The sequence below is a fragment of the Microtus pennsylvanicus genome, chromosome 11 (genome assembly GCF_037038515.1).
Source record: "Microtus pennsylvanicus isolate mMicPen1 chromosome 11, mMicPen1.hap1, whole genome shotgun sequence".
Lineage (NCBI taxonomy): Eukaryota > Metazoa > Chordata > Mammalia > Rodentia > Cricetidae > Microtus > Microtus pennsylvanicus.
This window is the reverse complement of record NC_134589.1, coordinates 42,604,128-42,610,265: the sequence shown is the minus strand read 5'-3', so window position 1 is coordinate 42,610,265 and position 6,138 is coordinate 42,604,128.

The following is a 6,138-nucleotide window of genomic DNA, read 5'->3' as shown; positions in this document are numbered from 1 at the left end:
AAAAGAAAAAAAAGAAAAAAAATGTGAGGCCTTGTCTGTAACGACCCTGGCGGGTCAGTTAGTCTAGGGGTTGTAACCCGCCTGGCAGGTCAGTTATTCCAGGGTCCCGAAGAGGCGCTATCTGAAAAATACATGGGCAAGAAAGAGGAAGGAGGCCAAGCAAGACCTGTTGTCAAACCCTCCGTTTATTAGCGTCATGGTTGCGGCTTATATAACCCCTGGATGAGGAATTTGGGTTGGGATGGGGGCAGGGGCATGGCCAGGGCAGGAAGGGATCTTGGTCCAAGCTGGTCTCGGTCTCCAGGTCACGAGTCCTTGGTCAGGAGGTCACGAGTTGACACACCTAGTTCTCTATGCAAGCAGAATGGTTCCTTTTGTGATTCCAACCACAAACAGTTCTCTAGATAGTTGGAATGTGGGGCAGGTTCCGCTAACAGATAGCTCAAGATAGTTAGATGTGGGGTAGGCTAGACCAACAAACAGTTCTCAATACAGTTGGGGTGTGGGGCTCTCTGCAAACATCCCCAGGACAATGGTCCCTGCAATACTTTTTGGGGGAAATGGAGGACAATGGTCCCTGCAATACTTTTTTGGGGAAATGGCTCCTGACACTTGTCTCCTGGGGTTCCCATGGTTCATTTCTGGATTTAATAAAAACAGAAACAAATTCAAATTTGGTAGCTCAACATAGCCAGGTATGACTGCTCCCTGTCCTGTGGGTGAGGGATCCAGGAGAGGTGGCTGAGGGAGGCTCTGCCATCTGTCTGCTGTGTGGAGATGGTGGCTGGTCTGGGTGAGTAACAGCAACACAAACCATGGCTTGTGACATTTACCTAATGCTTAGAGGCTTCATGAGAAATAGAGTGGTCTACACAGTGCTTTGCTGCGAGAAACACATGGTTTTGTTTTTCACCCACTGACTTTGATGTGTCATGTAAAGTGGAAAAGAAAAAGAAAAGGCCTGTTATTTCCACCTGTAACTGGAGGTGCACCTGCCAGTTCCCAGATAACCACTCTGAGACTTTATATTGATTACAAACTATTTGGCCAATGGCTCAGGCTTATTATTAAATAGCTCTTACAACTAAATTAACCCATTTCTATTAGTCTATATTTTACCACAAGGCTCAAGGCTTGTTACCTCATATCTTGCTTCCCTGGTGACAGTTGGGATCTTTCTGACTCCACTCGCCCCCCCCCCATCTCTGCTTGGATTTTCTGCCTAGCTATATTCTACCTGGATATGGCCAAATCAGTTTCTTTATTAACCAATGGTAATAAGCTGTTGTAACTAAAAACAACAACCCCCCCCCCCAAAAAAAAACAGCACACGAGAAAGATGCCATGCAACAGGGCTCACGTGGAGGGATTTTTTTTATTGTGCAAAAGGGAATGGGAAAAAGAGGGGCACTGGCACCAGGTGTCCCCCTCTACCACAGTCTGCCTCATTCATCTGAAGCAAGTTCTCTCCCTGAACTTGCAGCTCATGTTTTCAGCTAGGCTGGCAGCCAGCAAGGCCCAGCTCTCCTCTATCAATTCCCTTATGTGCTGGCCTTAAGGCCTGCACAGGTCCACAGCAGGCTTGTTAAGGAAGTGGATGCTGGGACCTGAGCTGCAGTCCTCATGCATGCACAGTTTGCCTGCACACACCTCGTACCTGCTGAACTATTTCCCCACTCCCCACCCCACCCCTTTTTGATCCAAGGTCTTGCTATGCACCTTGGCATTCCTGGAACTCACTACATAGATCGGGCCGCCCTCAAATTTGCAAGGTCATCTTTCTCTGGCTCCCAGCTGCTGAGATGACAGAACCGTACCCGCATATCCAGCTTGAACTTGACCTTCAAAGGATCTAGTCCAGTAGATGTTCACAGAAAAAGGGGGAGCTTGAGCTTCAGTAAAAGAATGCTTCCTAGGAAGCATGCTCAGGATTTCCTACCTGTTCTATAACCCCCTGAAAATTTAGGTCCCCCAAAAAGATGGACTTTTCTCTAGCTCAGACTTGAATAAACCAGTCTGCCTTACCAATATCTAGCATATATCTGTCTTTTTATTATTTATTTATTTTTTTAAAAAAATATTTATTTATTTATTATGTATACAATATTCTGTCTGTGTGTATGCCTGCAGGCCAGAAGAGGGCACCAGACCTCATTCCAGATGGTTGTGAGCCACCATGTGGTTGCTGGGAATTGAACTCAGGACCTTTGGAAGAGCAGGCAATGCTCTTAACCTCTGAGCCATCTCTCCAGCCCTTTATTATTTATTTTTGAGGTAGCTCTCCAAATAGTAGAACTTAGGGTGCCTTGGTCTCCTCACATGGTCTGTCCTTTGAAAGTCTCCCCACATTTATTTAGCATCTGCTTGACTTCTTCAGGGAGAATGAGAGCCGTAATTTTTGTTTTCCTGTCCTTTTTTTAAAGACTGATTTTTAAAAATCTGTTTATTAATTTATATGTTTGTGTGTGTTCCTGCAGGTGCGTATGGGTACCACATACATATGGGTACCCACAGAAGTCAAGAGGGAATCATTTCCTGGAAGTGGAGTTATAGTCATTGTGACCCACCACATGGATGCTGGGATCTTGGTTGTCTGGAGGAGCAGACAGTGTTCTTACCAGCATGCCACCTTTCCACACCTTACTGTTCGTTTTTACTTATGTATATGTCTGTGTGCGCATTTCTGTATGTGCACCATATGTGTGCAGATGCCCAGAGAAGCAGGGAGAGGGCACTGGATCCCTTGAAGCTGGTGTTACAGACAGTGTGACTGCTTGTTGTGGGTGCTCTGAACTCAGGTCCTCTGGAAGTGCACCAAATGCCTTCCAGCTGATCCACCTCTTGGGCCCTCTGTGTCCTCTGAAGGGCTAAGGCTGGGGTGGAGCTATTCCTACCTCTTTCCATTGGTCAGAAGAAGTCACAGCACTAACATAGCTGCAGGAAAAGAAATGGGAGAAGTGAAAGGCACATATACCGAGGTGGGGTGGTGATAGTGGCCACTTTGGCCACCTTCCACACACAGTAAGCAGGTGAGCCATTTTGAGAAGAGAAACACAGGATGCTTTAGTGAGTCCTTAGTCACTGGTTGAGGTAATTATTTTGGAAGCAACACTGAAGTGCAACCCTAAAAGAGCTCCTCCATCTCAACTCTAAGAGAATCTACTCTATCTTAGAGTCAGGGGACTAAAAGAAAATAAAAAAGACTTAAAAGAAGAGAGAGAGTCTCAGGCTGATCTAGAATCCCTGAGCCTTAGACACCTGAGGGCTAGGATTGCAGTGTACACCACTGCATCAGGAGAGCTGGGATAGCAGTGTACGCACCACATCTGGGAGAGCTGGGACAGCAGTGCACATACCACATCTGGGAGAGCTGGGATAGCAGTGTACGCACATCTGGGAGAGCTGGGACAGCAATGTACACACCACATCTGGGAGAGCTGGGATAGCAGTGCACGCACATCTGGGAGAGCTGGGACAGCAGTGCACATACCACATCTGGTAGAGCTGGGACAGCAGTGCACATACCACATCTGGTAGAGCTGGGATAGCAATGTACACACCACATCTGGGAGAGCTGGGATAGCAGTGTACGCACCACATCTGGGAGAGCTGGGACAGCAATGTACACACCACATCTGGGAGAGCTGGGATAGCAGTGTACGCACCACATCTGGGAGAGCTGGGACAGCAGTGCACATACCACATCTGGGAGAGCTGGGAGAGCTGTGCACATACCACATCTGGGAGAGCTGGGAGAGCTGTGCACATACCACATCTGGGAGAGCTGGGACAGCAGTGTACGCACCACATCTGGGAGAGCTGGGATAGCAGTGTACGCACCACATCTGGGAGAGCTGGGACAGCAGTGCACATACCACATCTGGGAGAGCTGGGATAGCAGTGCACGCACATCTGGGAGAGCTGGGACAGCAGTGCACATACCACATCTGGGAGAGCTGGGATAGCAGCGCACACACATCTGGGAGAGCAGGGACAGCAGTGTACATACCACATCTGGGAGAGCTGGGATAGCAGCGCATGCACATCTGGGAGAGCAGGGATAGCAGTGTACACACCACATCTGGGAGAGCTGGGATAGCAGCGCACACCATTGCATCTGGCTAAGAAAAGACAAATGTCATCAATGGCAGGCACAGAGACATAGCTCCGTGCTGTCACTCACAGCAGCCCCCAAGTTCTTTTCAGAAAGCTCCATTCAAGCAAACCTAGAATTCTTTTTTTTTTAATTTTTTTATTGATAAAAGGAGAATAAAGAAAAGAAAAAAAACAAATTTCCACCTCCTCCCACCAGCCTCCCATTTCCCTCCCCCTTCTCCCACTCTTCTCCCCCTCCTCCCACTCTTCTCCCCCTCCTCCCACCCCTCTCTCCTTCCCCCCACTCCTCTCCCCCTCCCTTTCCAGTCCAAAGAGCTGTCAGGGTTCCCTGCCCTGTGGTACGTCCTAGGTCCTCTCCCCTCCATCCATATCTAGGAAGGTGAACATCCAGACTGGCTAGGCTCCCACCAAGCCAGCACATTGCATAGGATCAAAACCGCGTGCCATTGTCCTTGGCGTCTCATCAGCCCTCATTGTTCGCCATGTTCCGAGAGTCCAGTTTTATCCCATGCTTTTTCTGGTAACAGTCCAGCTGGCCTTGGTGAGCTCGCAGTAGATCATCTCCACTGTCTCAGTGGGTGGGTGCACTCCTCGTGGTCCCGACATCTTTGCTCATGTTCTCACTCCTTCTGCTCCTCATTGGGACCTTGGGAGCTCAGTCCAGTGCTCCAGTGTGGGTCTCTGTCTCTATCTCCATCCATCGCCAGATGCAAGTTCTAGGATGGTATGCAATATATTCGTCAGTATTGCTCTAGGGTAGGGTCATTTCAGGTTCCCTATCCTCAGCTGCCCAGGGAACTAACTGGGGACCTCAGCTTGGGCACCTGGGAGCCCCTCTAGGGTCAAGTCTCCTGCCCACCCTAAAGTGGGTCCCTTAACTAAGAATTGTGGTTCCGTGCTCCCCTATCCAACCTTCCTTTATCCCGATCCTCCTGTTTCCCCAAGTCCACCCTCCTTCCCTTCTACCTTTTCTCTCCCCATCTCCCCTAACCCCCATCCCACCCCACCCCCAAGATCCCACTTTTCCCCCCGGCAATTTTGTCTACTTCCCTTATCCAAGAGGATAACTATATGTTTTTCCTTGGGTTCACCTTCTTACTTAGCTTCTTTAGATTCGCCTATTGTAGACTCCGTGAACCCTATTTATGGCTAGAAACCAATTATGAGTGAGTACATCCCATGTTCGTCTTTTTGGGCCTGGGATACCTCACTCAGGATAGTGTTTTCTATTTCCATCCATTTGCATGCAAAATTCGAGAAGTCATTGTTTTTTACCGCAGCGTAGTACTCTAGTGTGTATATATTCCATACTTTCTTCATCCATTCTTCCATTGAAGGGCATCTAGGTTGTTTCCAGGTTCTGGCTATTACAAATAATACTGCTATGAACATAGTTGAACAAATGCTTTTGACATGTGATAGAGCATCTCTTGGGTAAATTCCCAAGAGTGGTATTGCTGGGTCCAGGGGTAGGTTGATCCCGAATTTCCGGAGAAACCGAAACACTGACTTCCACAGTGGTTGCACAAGATTGCATTCCCACCAGCAATGGATGAGGGTACCCCTTCCTCCACAGCCTCTCCAGCAAAGGCTATCCTTGGTGTTTTTGACTTTAGCCAATCTTACAGGTGTAAGATGATATCTCAAAGTTGTTTTGATTTGCATTTCCCTGATCGCTAAGGAGGTTGAGCATGACCTTAAGTGTCTTTTGGTCATTTGAACTTCTTCTGTTGAGAATTCTCTGTTCAGTTCAGCGCCCCATTTTTTAATTGGGTTAATTAGCATTTTAAAGTCTAGTTTCTTGAGTTCTCTATATATTTTGGAGATCAGACCTTTGTCTGTTGCGGGGTTGGTGAAGATCTTCTCCCAGTCAGTAGGTTGCCTTTGTGTCTTAGTGACAGTGTCCTTTGCTTTACAGAAGCTTCTCAGTTTTAGTAGGTCCCAATGCAATCCCCATCAAGATCCCATCAAAATTCTTCACAGATCTGGAGAGGACAATCATCAACTTTATATGGAAAAACA